The following is a 14,558-nucleotide window of genomic DNA, read 5'->3' as shown; positions in this document are numbered from 1 at the left end:
GGAGCTAAGCACCTTAATCGCCTCACTCTCTCACCAGCCCATCTTTAACCATTAACCTCACAGGGAGACTGCCATTTTTTTCCTAAATGCATCACCTTTCAGGGACTGGTGATACAGCTCAGGGGTTCGCTGCACATGCCTTGGAGATATGATACCCAGGGTTCGCCCCCCACCCACTACCAAACTGAAACAAAAGAAAATAAATAGGTGCATATTCATTTTTAAAAATTTTATCAAGGGTCCGGAGCAATAGCACAGCAGGTAGGGCGTTTGCCTTGTAATGCGGCCGACCTGGGTTCAATCCCCAGCATCCCATATGGTCCCCTAGCACCGCCAAGAGTAGTTCCTGAGTGTAGAGCCAGGAGTGACCCACTTGAGCTCTGAGTGTGACCCAAAAAGCAAATAAATAAATACATAATTTTATGAACTTGCAACATTTCCATCTACCTCTTCTATGCTTATGAAAAATAGAGTGTAAACATTTTTAAATATTATTATTAAAGATTAGATAGCATGGTTATAATAATGTTAATTTCCATGGGTTTTTTTTTTGATAGACAGTTATTGCACTTCTACCACCATAAAGTGCCCAAGACCCTCCACGACTGTCCGTCTAGAGTGTAATATTTTTGAAGCTATAGGTGTAGTGTTAGTGGTTTTATTTGCCACACCATTGAGTATGACCTTTCCACTCTGAGACAAACACACCATACTCACAGATGGTGTGTGTCCCTTCACAAAGTGTTTGATCTTGCTCCTGCTCCTGACTTCATCTTGCCACTGTGTTCTCCCAGAGAGACATAAGTAACCAGTAGGTCCCTAGGTAAGGGTGCGAGTCGTTGCTTAAGACATTATTTTGGTGGAGGAAGAATAAAAAATAAAGAGTGGACATTGATGTGACAACTACTCTCTGTGAGTTTAGAGAAAATTGGAAATAGCTTCTCTTTCTTGCCTGAGTGGACCCTCCTTTCCACCCGAGGCCATGCAGCATGGCTGTCCACTTGGGATCTTTCAAATGCATCATTTCAACTCACTTTCTCAAAGACATTGACAAGACTGGAAAAAGTGTTGCTGGTTAAACATTTACTGAAGGTGAACCCTGAACCTCATTCCGTAAGACACACCCTGCTCAAGTTTATGCCAACCTTTCCTCCTCCACCCTCCGGAAACCAGCTGGAGAAATAACTGGGCATCCAAGGAACAACTGGACTTCATCCTCACCAGAAACCCGCCATAATCCGTGATTAAAAGAATCCGGTTCATGTTCCACTGAACCGAACACAACAGACATGAGTTCAGAGCCTGGATTCATCAACTTCACAAGAGAGGCTGAGTTTTTCTGAATTGTGGCAGACTAGACAGGCTGGATAACTCCAGGAAGTTTGGGCATTATCAAAGAGGAGATCGAAGAGGAGGTTTTCTTTGAACTTCTTTGAAGGGTGGAAAGAGATACTATTTTGTTCATCTGTTCCCACCCACCAGAGATGGCAATTTGAATCTCCATTGTTTCACCTGTCCTGTTCTTTGATGCTGGCTCGAGGTGATGGCTTTAATCAGTGTTTCCAACCTAGAAACACAAAAACAAAAGCCATATGTGAGGATTCCCTTATAGACAACTGAATCAGGGTATCTGTGAATAGGGTGTAAGATCCATGTTTCTTAAAGGCTTTCCTGGTGATTCCCATGTACCCTGAAAGTTCAGATCTGCTAGATTAAATGAAGCCTGCTGCTCTAAAATAAATATGATCTTTCTTGCACAGTGTCCCCTGTGGGAAGGATGTCAGAGAGCTGGAGAGTGAGTGAATGGGTCTATTGCCCTCCTCTCACAGCTAGGGTCTCCCTTCTTTCCCACAGACATGGAACTTTGGGACTTGCTGCTGGTGGATGGTGATCATCCAAAACCTTTTCACAAAACCTTCCCTTGGTGCCATCTATCTTTTCTTCCAGGGTGTGGTTAGTTTCTATTTACCCAGTATATGTCATTGTCAACAGTCTGGGGGAAGAAGAGTCGTGGCCAGGCTGTGGCCACAGATAACCAAACAGGTCTACAGAAAGGGGCCCCGTGCTCTCCCTTCCTTATTCCATTCCTTCCGCCACACAATTGTCTTCAGAAAGTGGGTATGTGAGTTCACAGCTAGCTCAAGGTCCACCCAACAAACATGGGCCTCATCACTGTGGATTAGTGATATTTCTGGAGAAACTAGAGTCCTTCTAATCTAACCCATTGAACTGAGAACTCAACTGCCAGTTGCAGGTGAATGGGAATTTAGACAAGGTTCCCTCCGCCCCCATATAAAGTTCAATACTTAAGTGATAATCAGTGTTCCTCAAGGATGAAAGATGAAACACGCCTCCAAAGGGTGAGGAGTCTCTTAAAGACATATCATGATACCCACAGTGCCAACCACAAGGGAATACCTGCAGCAGCAGTGACTTCATTCAGAATCACTGTGGGAGGCTGGCGATACCAGGGCACGGGGATGCAATGTGAAATGAACTTGGGTCTATTGGGGACTTCTCTGATATATATTTTTTTACTTTTTGGGTCACACCTGGCGATGCACAGGGGTTACTCCTGGCTCTGCACTCAGGAATTACTCCTGGCAGTGTTCAGGGAACCATATGGGATGCTGGGAATCAAATCCGGGAAGGTAAACGCCCCACCCGCTGTACCACCCACTCCAGCCCCTTCTCTGATATTTTTTAATCTACAGCAGTCTCATTAGAAATTCATGATAGGTAGCTAGTACAGCAGGTAGGGTGCTTGCCAGGCAACTGGTTTTGATCCCCGGTACCCCATGTGGTCCCTGAGTTCTGCCAGGAGTAAGCCCTGAGCACAGTTGGATGTGGCTCAAAAAAGCAAAAAGAAACGAAACTACCTTCCTAACAGGGGTGGAGTCTTAAATTTGTTTTCATCATTACACTGGATTCGGAGTGGAGTGGAGGATTCTTCCTCAGGAGAATAAAGGCCCCTGATATAGCATATCCAGGAAGTCCAGAGCAGAACACACCCAGCAGAAACAGTTCATTCTCAATGATTTGCATTGATTCTTTCAGAGCTTGAACAGAAAAGTCTGGAGGGAAGAACAAATGGTTCCCATAGCTGAGCATGGAGAAATGGTGTTTCATGTGCACTGACTTCCGATTTACCTGGACAGTAGAGAAATTCATTATTCCTCCACCTTTATTTCCTATTCTTCCAATAGAGGTGACTGGTTTTAAGCAACTCAGCTTGAGTTCCCGAGATGGGCCACTGTTTTGGCTCCTGCCATATCACCTCGGGCAGCTGTTTGCTGGGGAGAAATTCCTCCAGCTTTTGTTCAGATGCTCCCTGACAGTCTGATGTAAGAATCACTTTCAGTGGCTTCCCTATTCCGTATGGTCTGTTGTTCTCCAGCCGAAAAGCTGCTATTAGCACAGTAATTTTTTCAAATGAACATTGAGCTAAATTATCTCAAATGTATAAAGGAACATCTCTCACTGTGTTATGGAAAATTGCCTCCCAAATTACAAGACTATACAAAGCACATATTAATTTTGGGCCCAAGGACATCCAAATTGCCTGAGCTTCTGTGCAGTATTGTGATGACACACTCTTAATCAGGCAGGGTGCCACGGATAGGACAAGGGTGCACGCTGTTATGAAAATAAACCAGATCTTTCCCCATTAGCATCGCCGCATGCACAGCCAAGCTCGGCGAGAGAGATTTTGCTTGGAGATGCAAGCATCTTGCAGAGGAAATAAATTCCAATTGCATCCACAGAGAGCGAATTTGAATTCCAAACTGGGTCAACCTCCCAATGGCTTTTTCCCCACTGCCCAGAAACGAGCCCCACAGGATGCTATAGAAGTAACAGCTGTAAGCAGGTAACTCCTGATTCTCCCAGAGGGAAGGGCAAGGCAGAGACTGACGCCGACTATTGCACTTTGCTAAATGTCCAGGCTGGTGGCAACCATGAGCCAATTGTTCATGGAAACTGTCCCAGCCCAAATTCCTGTTGCCTTGGCTACTCCCAGGCAGCCCACAACTGAGGGTTCCAAAATTATTCTAAGATATATATATATAAAAAAAAAGATGTCGGGGCTGGAGAGGTAGCACAGCAGGTAAAGCACTTGCTTTGCACACAACTTACATGAATTTGATTCCTAGCAACCTACATGGTCCCTTGAACCCTATCAAGAATGATCCCTGAACAAAGATCCAGGAGGAAGCCCTGAGCACATTCATATGTGGCCCCAAAAGAAAAGCCAAATAATTTTCAAATAAAAATTATTTAACTTGGGGCTGGAGCAATAGCACAGTGGGTAGGACATTTGCCTTGCACGCAGCCAAACCATTTTCAATTCCCAGTATCCCATATGGTCCCCCGAGCACTGCCAGGGGTAATTCCTGAGTACAGAGCCAGGAATAACCCTTGTGCATTGCCGGGTGTGACCCCAATCACTGTCACTGTATCACTGTCATCCTGTTGCTCATCGATTTTTTTGAGCGGACACCAGTAACATCTCCATTGTGAGACTTGCTGTGACTGTTTTTGGCATATTGAATACACCACAGGTAGCTTGCTTGGCTCTGCCATGCGGTCGAAATACTCTTGGTAGCTTGCCGGGCTCTCCGAGAGGGGCAGAGGAATCGAACCCAGGTCGGCCGCGTACAGGGCAAACGCCCTACCCGATGTGGGCCTTGTTTTTAATTTAAAAAAAAAAAGACATTTGGGATGAAATATCAAAAAGCAAATTCCAAACACTTCATCCCTGTGTTGTTTACTATGCATCCCAATTTTTTTTAAGTGCTGTTTACCTACAGTCATCTAACAAAATGAACAATAATTCCCTGACATCTGTTGCTTTGTTCTAAAATCCAACTCACGGGGCTGGAGCGATAGCCCAGCGTGGAGGGCGTTTGCCTTGCACGCAGCTGACCCAGGTTCGATTCCCAGCATCCTATAGGGTCCCCCAGAGCACCACCAGGGGTAATTCCTGAGTGCAGAGCCAGGAGTAACCCCTGGGCATTGCCCAGTGTGACCCAAAAAGCAAATAAATAAATAAATAAATAAATAAAATAAAATCCAACTCACCTCCTTTCTCCCTGTCTGAGACTGTCAAACTTTAGTGAGAGAAGAGAGTATTATTTGGGTGCTGGAGGCCACGCCCAGCCCAGTGCTTCGGAGATGGGCCATGCCAGGGATGGAACCCCAGCCTCTCCCATCCATACCTGTGCTCCAGCCCTTGGAACCACCGCCTCCCCCCAGACAGCGAGGAAGAAGAACAGGAGGTGCCTGTCCTGGAAAGGCTGCGGCACTCCCCCAGCTGTGCTCTTCCTCTGAGGTGCAGGAGACATGTCGTTCCTTTCAGAGGGCAGGCCGCCTCCCCTCCAGTGCAGGCAGGCCTGGTGGCCGTTCAATCAAAGCCTCCTTCCTGCAGATGGGCTGCTCAGCCCGAGGCCGTAGGACTCCAGTGTTGAGAGATGCTGGGCGCCACTTGGCTAGTCGTGGCTTCCTGCTCCCTGTCCTTCCTATTCTGACAGACACCTGATTTTCTTTCTTTCTTTTTCTTTTTTTAAATTTCTCCGATTCTGTCAATTATTCAACAACTGGCTTCTTGCAGGGAGCATTTCCAGCAGGTTTGCCCCTCAGGCCTTTCCTGTGTGCAGATATCGGCGGCCTTCATGGCCTAAGCACTGACAGGCGCCACAGCATACACGCAGCACGCGAACCCCGCCAGGCCCCACTGTTCCTGACCCCTGTTCTAACAGGAAACTTTGCTCCAGTTGAGAGGCGCTGCCGCTTCAGGAGCTTGCTCGCTTCCCGGCACACGGCAACACCCGAGTCCCCCACTGCAACCACCTGCTCAAGAACCGGGGTTCGGTCTATGAATCTGGGGGTGAGAAACCCTCTCATGTGTCGGGATAACAGCAGCCCTCAAGGGGCAGAAATCTTCACTATTGTCCCTAGCACCATGTGGAGACCCACAGCTTGGGGCCTAACCCAGCGCCATTGTTCTCACGGGCCAGTGTCGCCCTTCTCCCCTCTCCCCTCCATGCTCTCCCCAAAACAACTTTCTCTGTGTGTGTGTGTGTGTCTGTGTGTGTGTGTGTGTGTGTCACACCAAGCGATGCACACGGGTTACTCCTGGCTCTGCACTCAGGAATTACTCCTGGCAGTACTCAGGGGACCATATGAGATGGTGGGAATCAAACCCGGGTCGGCCGCATGAAAGGCAAACGCCTTACCCGCTGTGCTATCACTCCAGCCCCTCCCCAAAACAACTTTAAACTCAAGTGCTCCCGATTCAGTTCTTCCCTGGCTCTGGATTTCACTTTAAAAGGGCCTGAGCAGGTAGGGTGCTTGTCTTGGACGCCGACCTAGCTTCAATCCCCAGCATCTCATATCCCCCTCCCTCCCCACAGCCCTGCCAGAGCAATCCCAGAGCACCAACGGGTGTGGGTCAAAAGCAGAACAACAACAACAACAACAACAAAAAAAAAAAAACGATTCTCGGGCAGGAGCACCATGAGATAAAATGAGCAGATGCAAAAACGAAGGACCAAGCTGTCCAAGGAGTTGTCCCGGATGAAAGACTGTCTGGATTATCTGATGGGGAATCCTGTTTGCTGTGTGCTCAGCTGAGCATATCATCGACGTTTTTTTAATCAGATATAAATGGCTGACTGATTAAGTGGTTATTTAAAGCAGGCCACCGCCTGAGATCATCGACATTTATGGTCAAAACTTTTCCCCTTTTATTTCTCTTGCACAAAAGTTCTGATCTCAAAAAGAGGTGGGTGGGAGGCACAGAATCCACGGTTGCTCTGTGGACATGAGGCTGGAGTTCTGCACAGGAGCTTTACTCGAACCGTGGTCCCCACCAGCAGCGGCAGCTGGGAATGTGTCTGCCACGCAGGCTCGAGCTCTGCCTCTACTCTCTCGCCACTCTGAGGCTGGGGTCCAGGGGTCTGTGTTTCAAAGCTCCGCTCCCCCACCCCTCAGGGAATCCTGATGCAGACTGGTGTCCGAGGCCCCACAGAGACAGAGAGTGTCTGCTCCATTGAGTCCTCCCTGCCTCCTCCTTCCTCGGCAAACCTAGCTGGGACTCAAGTACTCAGTATAGGGGCCAGGGTTGCAAAGACAACAGAATCTCAGCTCTGCCATCCAGAAATGCCAGGTGAGTCAGGAGAGAGAGGTCAGGCTGGCAGCTGATAAGCTAGCACTCACTGCACTCTGGCCACCCCTGTTCAGTTCCCAGATCCTCCGTCTCCTTGCCCATGACCTTGGGCTGGCTATTTAACCTCTGAAAGTGGAGAAGAGGCTTCCTGTTCTGTCCCTTGCCTTCTCTGGTGGGCCCAAGAGGCATCGTCAAGTTATGTGGCCGCCCTTCTGAAGAACAGAAAAACACTAATTCAAAGAGAGAGATGCATGCACCCCCATGCTCCTTGCAGCATTTCTTTGCCAAGAGTTGGAAAAACCAAGGTACCTGCCCATAGATGCAGATGACTGGATATGTTGAAATCATATATCACTTGTATCACTTGTCATCCCGTTGATCCTTGATTTGCTTGAGCGGGCGCCAGTAATGTCTCCATTCATCCCTGTCACGTGCTAGTGTAGCCCAATGGCATCTGCTCGCTCCAGGAATACGAAGAGCCTCAAACCATTCGTTCAGGGTTTTGACGAAGATGTCTGACCATCTCATAGGTGGGCGGCCACGAGGTCTTTTGACGTCCCTTGGAATCTAATCAGTAACAGCTCTAGTCCAGCAGTCGTCTCTAAATCGCATTACGTGTCCGGCCTATCTGATTTTCGACGCCTTGGCAAACGAGACAGCCTCCCTGATCTTCAATCATCAATGGAGGTCGGAACTCCGGATTCCTTCTCTCACTTGAGTGAGACATGATACTCCTAGCATGCTCTTTCGATTCCTCTTTGGGATACTTCTCATCCTGTTTGCGTAGGGCCCAGGTCTCTGAGGCATATGTTAGTGCAGGAAGAACGGTGGAGTCAAAAATATATGCCTGGAGCCAGAGGTTCTTTGTTCTCTTAACCCCTTCTTCAACACTCTTGAAGGCGTTCCACGCTGCTCTCTTCCTCCTGCACAGTTCTGGCACCAAGTCGTTCCTCATGTTGAGTTCTCGACCCAGGGACATATAGCTGCTGCATTAGGAGATATTCCTTCCGTTGAGAGCAAATGAAGCATCAGGGACTAGTTCATTTTTCATGAACATTGTTTTGGTGAGATTCAGCTGCAGTCCAACCTTTCCCCACTCACATATGTATACATATGCACAAGCACACACACACACACACACACACACATATATATACACACATATATACATTCTTACATATATACATTCTTACATATATGCACATATATATTTAAGGATGTGTACATATTGATTGGATATATATATATAAGAACGTATATAGTGGGGTTGGAGAGATAATGCAGGGGGTAAAGTGCTTGCCTGGTTTATCTCTACCACCACGTATGGTGTCTTGAGTCCAGAGCCAGGAGTAAACCCTGAGCACAGAAAGGTGTGGCCCAAACACACCTCCCCCGCCCCCAACACACACACACACACACACACACACACACACACACACACACACACACCGCCACCAAAAAAAAAAAGAGTATCACTGCAAGTGCTGTGATACTTCATAACCTGATAGCACAAGATACTAGTACTAGGTCTGGCCCAGAGAAAGAGAGAACAGATGTCAGGAGTGTTTGGGGGATGCAAGAAAGAACCTCAAGGACAGTGCGTGTCAATCCTGCCTGGCCAGAAAGACTTTCCTGGGAGAGGGTCCTTCCCGAGGTTGGTCTAGAAGGCAAAACTGAGGTGTAGCCTGGTACCAAGGTGACTGGCAACTCCTGCAGATAGCAGGTGGCCATCGGGGAGTCTCTGCGGCCCCATAGCATTCTTCTGTCCCACAGTGTTCGAGCCCCTAGCTTCTCAAGCTGTGGGTCGTGATGCCCTTGCATAACTGGCTTTGGGGGATGTGAAAAATTTGACCACAATAAAATGTTTCTGAAAGCAGAACGACCCAGTGTGAATTCAACCAGCCCCAACGGAAATCAAAGAGGTTCTGATAGCGCTGGGGGGGGGCTACATTTCTTTTGTTGTTATTGTTGTTTGAGACCACAACTGGCGATGCTCGGGGGTTACTCCTGGCTCTGCACTCAGGAATCACTCTGGATGGAGCACAAGCGATCATATGGGATGCCGGAGATCGAACTTGGGTCAACTGTGTGCACAGCAAACACCTCACCCTCTGTAATATTGCTCTGGTCCCTGGGGCCGCATTTCTAAGCTGGAAAGGGGTCAGTGGCTCGTGGGAAAGCCGAAGCAGTCCTACCTTCCAGCCCGCACTAGCCCATCCCAGGGCCAATTCAAAGGCAAGAATCTCCTGCTTCAGCTCCTTGACCTGAAAGGCTGGCCTGCACCACTCTCCACCCCAGACCCCCAGGAAGTGGCTGGGCCTTCTCCCTTCCAGAACCCCCACCCCACCTCTGGGAGTAATGGGGGTGAATCTGTAAGATATATACACGTTCGCGCATGTGCGGAAGGGTGATGTGTGTTGTTCACGGGCTCTCAGGGCGGCTGTCTCTCGCTGCTTGCAAAAGTTTGGTGCTCTCGAGCCGCTGTGTATGAACCAGATCAGGATGGGTGTTGGCGGTGGGTAGGCAAAGAAGAACGAGGACCAAGCTGGTTGCTGGTTAGTTGTCATTTATTCAATCTCTCGTCTCTCCCGTCTCACACACTCTTTATTTCTAGCCTCTCATTCCTAGATCCCAGATCCTCGGATTCTGACTCTGACTCGCTCTGACTTTCTGGATTCTGCCTCTGGATTCTGACTCTTCTTCTTCCTGTTCTCTGCTTCTTCTTCCCTGGAGCCTGACTCTGAGCCCCTGGATTCTGACTCTGACTGCCTCTTGCTCTGATAACTCTCTTTCTCTGCCTCTTCTGGCTGGCTCTCCTTCTCTCCCTAACTCCTCCTTTGTGCTCTCTTCTGTCTGTCTCTCTATCTCTGACCCTGTCTCTGTCGTCTCTCCTCTGATCTCTTCCGATCTCTCCCTCTCTGTCATCTCTCCTTCGGTCTCTTCCAATCTCTCTGCCACACCAGCCTTCTCCACCCACAAGAGTCTGTCTGGGAACCTCTTGTCACCTGCCTCATTCTGGGTTTGCTGAAAGACTATCATCCACCGTCACCCTTCTAATCCCGACTGCCCCACCACCAGGAGCCTGGTGCTGTTTGTGATATAAAATCGACCCCCACCAACACTTCATTTCTCTACCCCCTCCTCTCCTTTTATACCACCGGCCCACTGATTGGAAAAGAGCTGGGAAAGGGGGAAACCCCCCTTTCCTCCCCAACTGCACAATTGTCACCACCAATTAGTGCATTGTCTGAGCCCACAATGGCGTTACTGTAGCCAGGGGAAGGGGAGGTCTTTGTGCTTCTCCAGCGGGCCGTGGTTGCAGTGGAGTTTGATTTAGAGACTTAAAACTGTTTGAAACACAGTGCCGGGAGAAAACTGACCCTGAAGAGCAACCAGAAAAAGAAAAAGAAAATGGGGAAAGGAAGGGAGGGAAGATGAGGGTGGGGAAGGAAGGAAGGAAGGAAGGAAGGAAGGAAGGAAGGAAGGAAGGAAGGAAGGAAGGAAGGAAGGAAGGAAGGAAGGAAGGAAGGAAGGAAGGAAGGAAGGAAGGAAGGAAGGAAGGAAGGAAGGGAGGAAGGGAGGGAGGGAGGGAGGGAGGGAGGGAGGGAAGGGGGAGGGAGGGAAGGGGGAGGGATTGGGGAGGGAAGGAAGGAGGGAAGAGGGAGAGAAGAGATACTCTCGGTAGCTTGCCGGGCTCTCCAAGATGGGCAGAGAAATTGAACCCAGGTCGGCCCCATGCAAGGCAAACACCCTACCCACTGTGCTATCACTGCAGCCCATTACTTAAAACAACAAAAATATTTTTAAATGGATAAAACTCAAGTATTTTAAAAAATGAGTGGATAAAAAAATGTGATGATTTTTTATACCTAATGAAATGATTGTTCACTCTTGAAAAACAAAGAAATTCAGACATTCAGACACATGCTACAGACTCAAGAATCTTGAAGACATTGTGTTAAATTCGATTAATCAGGCACAATAGAATATGTGTTGTAGGATTCCATATGTAAGTAGTGTCCAGCGTCTAGAACAGTCAGACTCAGAGATAAAAGGTAGAATAGTCATTTTCAGACCTGTGGAGGAGAAAGCATGGGAGGTAATATTTTTGTGTGTGGATGCAGAGTTCAGCTGAAGAATATAAAACTGTTGTGAAGGGGTGGGATGAGATTGGAGTAGGAGAGCACATTTCTGGTATGTCAGAAACCCTGGATTCTACAGCCTCTCTCTTTGAATTGTGCTTCTCTCTTCCTCTATCCACCACCCCACTAGCTCCATAACAAAATTAATTTATGGGTGTCGGTGATGGTGATGGTGGTATAAGAATGTGAAAGTAGTTATTCTGGCTGAACTACATACCTAAAAATGATACCAAAAGTTGATTCTGAAGTGGAGGATGGGAGATGAACAAGCCTATCTTTACTGTTGAAAGATTTAAAAATAGAAGCTTAATTTCCACCAGTATCTGGGGAAGAAAAATGGAGTCTTCTGCCTACTGGGGTTAGCAAACTAAGCCTAGGACTATAATATCAGAGTTTGGTAGCATCCTACAAAATGAAAAACAGGCTAGTACATGCCCAGAGTACAAAGATGTCATTCAGATTGCAAAGGAGATGAAGCTGGGTCTGTAAAAATAAAAGCATACTTGTGAGATTATGAATGTCTGTTTTTAGTGCTAAAAATATGGCCACCACCATTCTGCTTGTGAGTTCCATCTTGAGCAAGAAACAGAGTCTTAGGGTCTGTGATGGCACGTTTTATTGTTGTGATGCAGGCAAACTGACCTCTCCAAGGATTCATTCGATTTCCTTATCAGTGAGATGTGGATGGCAAAAATACAGATTTGAGTGAGAGGAAGTGAGGTTGTGAGATTATTAAGCATCTGATCTATGCCAAACACCCAATAAATGTTCTGTGTATAAACCCACGGTCCCACTTCCTTTAATAGAGTATGTGGAGTGGTTAAAGCAATAGTACAGCATGCAGTTGGTTGCCTTGCACCCGGGTGACTAAGGTTCAATCCGCAGCACCCTATATGATCCTCTGAGTCCCACAAGTAGCAATCCCTGAGTTCAGTGTCAGGAATAAGCCCTGAGTATTGTTGGGTTTGCCCCGCCCCCCCTCAAAGCAAAATTTTTCTTTAAAGATATGGAAATGGGACCTTTCTAAAAACCAAAGCCAAAGTTCTTTCTCTTCCTTGCACAAGATCTGACTTTGAGGAGGCATTCAGTAAACTGGACCTTGGCTTGACCCACTGGGTCCCTGGGTCTCCACCCTCAACAGGCATCCAGAAGATGTGTGCATTTATTTTAAAAAGTATTATAATAATTGTTTTCTTTAAGTAGCTCATGGGGGGGGGGGTTGGTAGAGGGACTAAGCCACTTTTCCTTGAATGTAACCAACCTACTTTGATTCCTAGCACTGCATATGGTCCCCTGAGCACTGCCAGGAGTGACTCCTGAGCACAACAGAGTCAGGAGTAAGTCTCCAAACCAAAAGTAAATAAATAAAATAATTACACACTCCCAGGGTCCCTCCCCAGAAGTGGTGATTCACTCACTGGGATAGAAGTGGGCCCTGGGATCTGCATTGCACTAGAGGACCCGATAGAAGGCCCCTAAGCCCTGTGCGACCTTTGACAATGAGGAGTAACGGTTGTGAAACAGTTGAAGTTGAACCCAATGTACTTATTCTCCCCACATGATTCTTTTTTCGAGTCTTTTTTCTCTATAGAGAACAGCCACTGCTCTTATGCTCCCTTTTCCAGATTTTGGGGGAAGAGCAGTTCCGAGAAATGATGTTCTTGTTTCGTATTTATTCACTTTGTTTTGGTGGGCTAAGTTTGGGTCTTCCCCAGCAACATTCAGGGACTACTCTTGGCTGTGTACTCAGAGATCACTCCTAGCAGTGCTCAAGGGACCATTTGTGGTTCCAGGGATTGAACCAGGGTCAGCTGTATGCAATAACTTAACTCCTGCCATTTTTCCTTACACCCCTTGCACATACCATCCTGCCTTGCTGCTTCTCATAAGGACTGGTTTCAAGAGAAGCAGAAGGGGATACCAGAAAGCAGCAGATTTTAAAGTTGATAGCTTTTAAATTAAGCTTTTAAAAAAATCATAAAATATCCTGTCTGATGGGTGGGAGGGGGGTATGCTGGGGTTCTTGGTGGTCGAACATGTTCACTGGTGAAGGGACGGGTGTTTGATCATAGTATGACTGAGACTTGATCCTAAAAGCCCTGTAACTGTTCTCACAGTGACTCAATTAAAAAAATAAATAAACTATTAAAAAAATTTAAAAAACAAAAAATAAACAAACAAAAAAATATCCTGTCTGATGAGCAGACAAACTATTTCCATCCTCTGGGACAAAACCCAAAGTTTTCCAGCTGGGAGAAATTGCAGAAGTGAGGGTGAGAGAAAGGGGTGTAGGGATGTGACCCAGAATGGCCACTGACTGCCACGGCCTGCCACAGTGCAGTTGAGATAGACACACAGGCCAGGCCAGGCGCCTACGTTAAACAGTGAACAAATAAATAAAAATAATAAAAACTCACCTAATGCTGCTCTTAATGCATCCAAGGTTTCCTGCTGCTCTACAAACACCGACTAATGAATTCATCTGCCTCTGGCAGCCCCTCCTGAGCGAGGTAAACAGTTACAGGCTCTTAGGCCATATCTGCTAAGTAAACCAGAACTACAATGGGCTGGAAGTTAAGCAGCTTGTGTGGCGAGAGGCTGCATAAAGTTAATTAATTGCGTCATGTCTGTAGCTGATAAGACTGGTCTGCTTGGCTTTAGGTGGAAGCTGAAAATTCAAGTAGTTGCTGCTCTCCGAGAGCTGAGGTTCCACAACCAGCTGGGGTCTCCAAGGAAAAGGTGGGCTTGAGCAGAGAAACTCAAGGAAGCTGGGTCTGTCCTTGGCGGGGGGGTGGGGGGGGGCGGGGAGTGGGCAAATGCAGGCTTTTCACCTGGATTTTTTTAAGTCAGAAAATGACAAAGACATACGACATCGTGCTGGTGAACAATGCTCAAGAAAGGCTCCCTCTTTGGGCTTCTCTTTAGTCTCTCCTTATCCAAACTTTTAAATTTAAGAAAATCTTTTTTGTTACAGAGCATTTTAAGCATACCAGGAGGATCCAGACCTCTCCTTCAGCCTTGACCCTGCTGGATTGACAGTGAGTCTAGTTTCTGCTGAAAGCAGAGGACCTGCAGCTTGAGGGAACTTTGGGATTGCCTGGGCTTATGGCAAACTAGAGATGACCAGCCCTGCCCCCCGCCCCCCCCCCACCACACACACACACACACACACACACACACACATACCCCAGCTCTGCCTAGGACCAACCCAGCCCTGTGCGGTGCCATGCATACCCTTAGGGTCTTTGAGT

The sequence above is a fragment of the Sorex araneus genome, chromosome X, assembly GCF_027595985.1.
Source record: "Sorex araneus isolate mSorAra2 chromosome X, mSorAra2.pri, whole genome shotgun sequence".
NCBI classification, from domain to species: Eukaryota; Metazoa; Chordata; class Mammalia; order Eulipotyphla; family Soricidae; genus Sorex; species Sorex araneus.
This window is presented reverse-complemented; position numbering follows the sequence as displayed.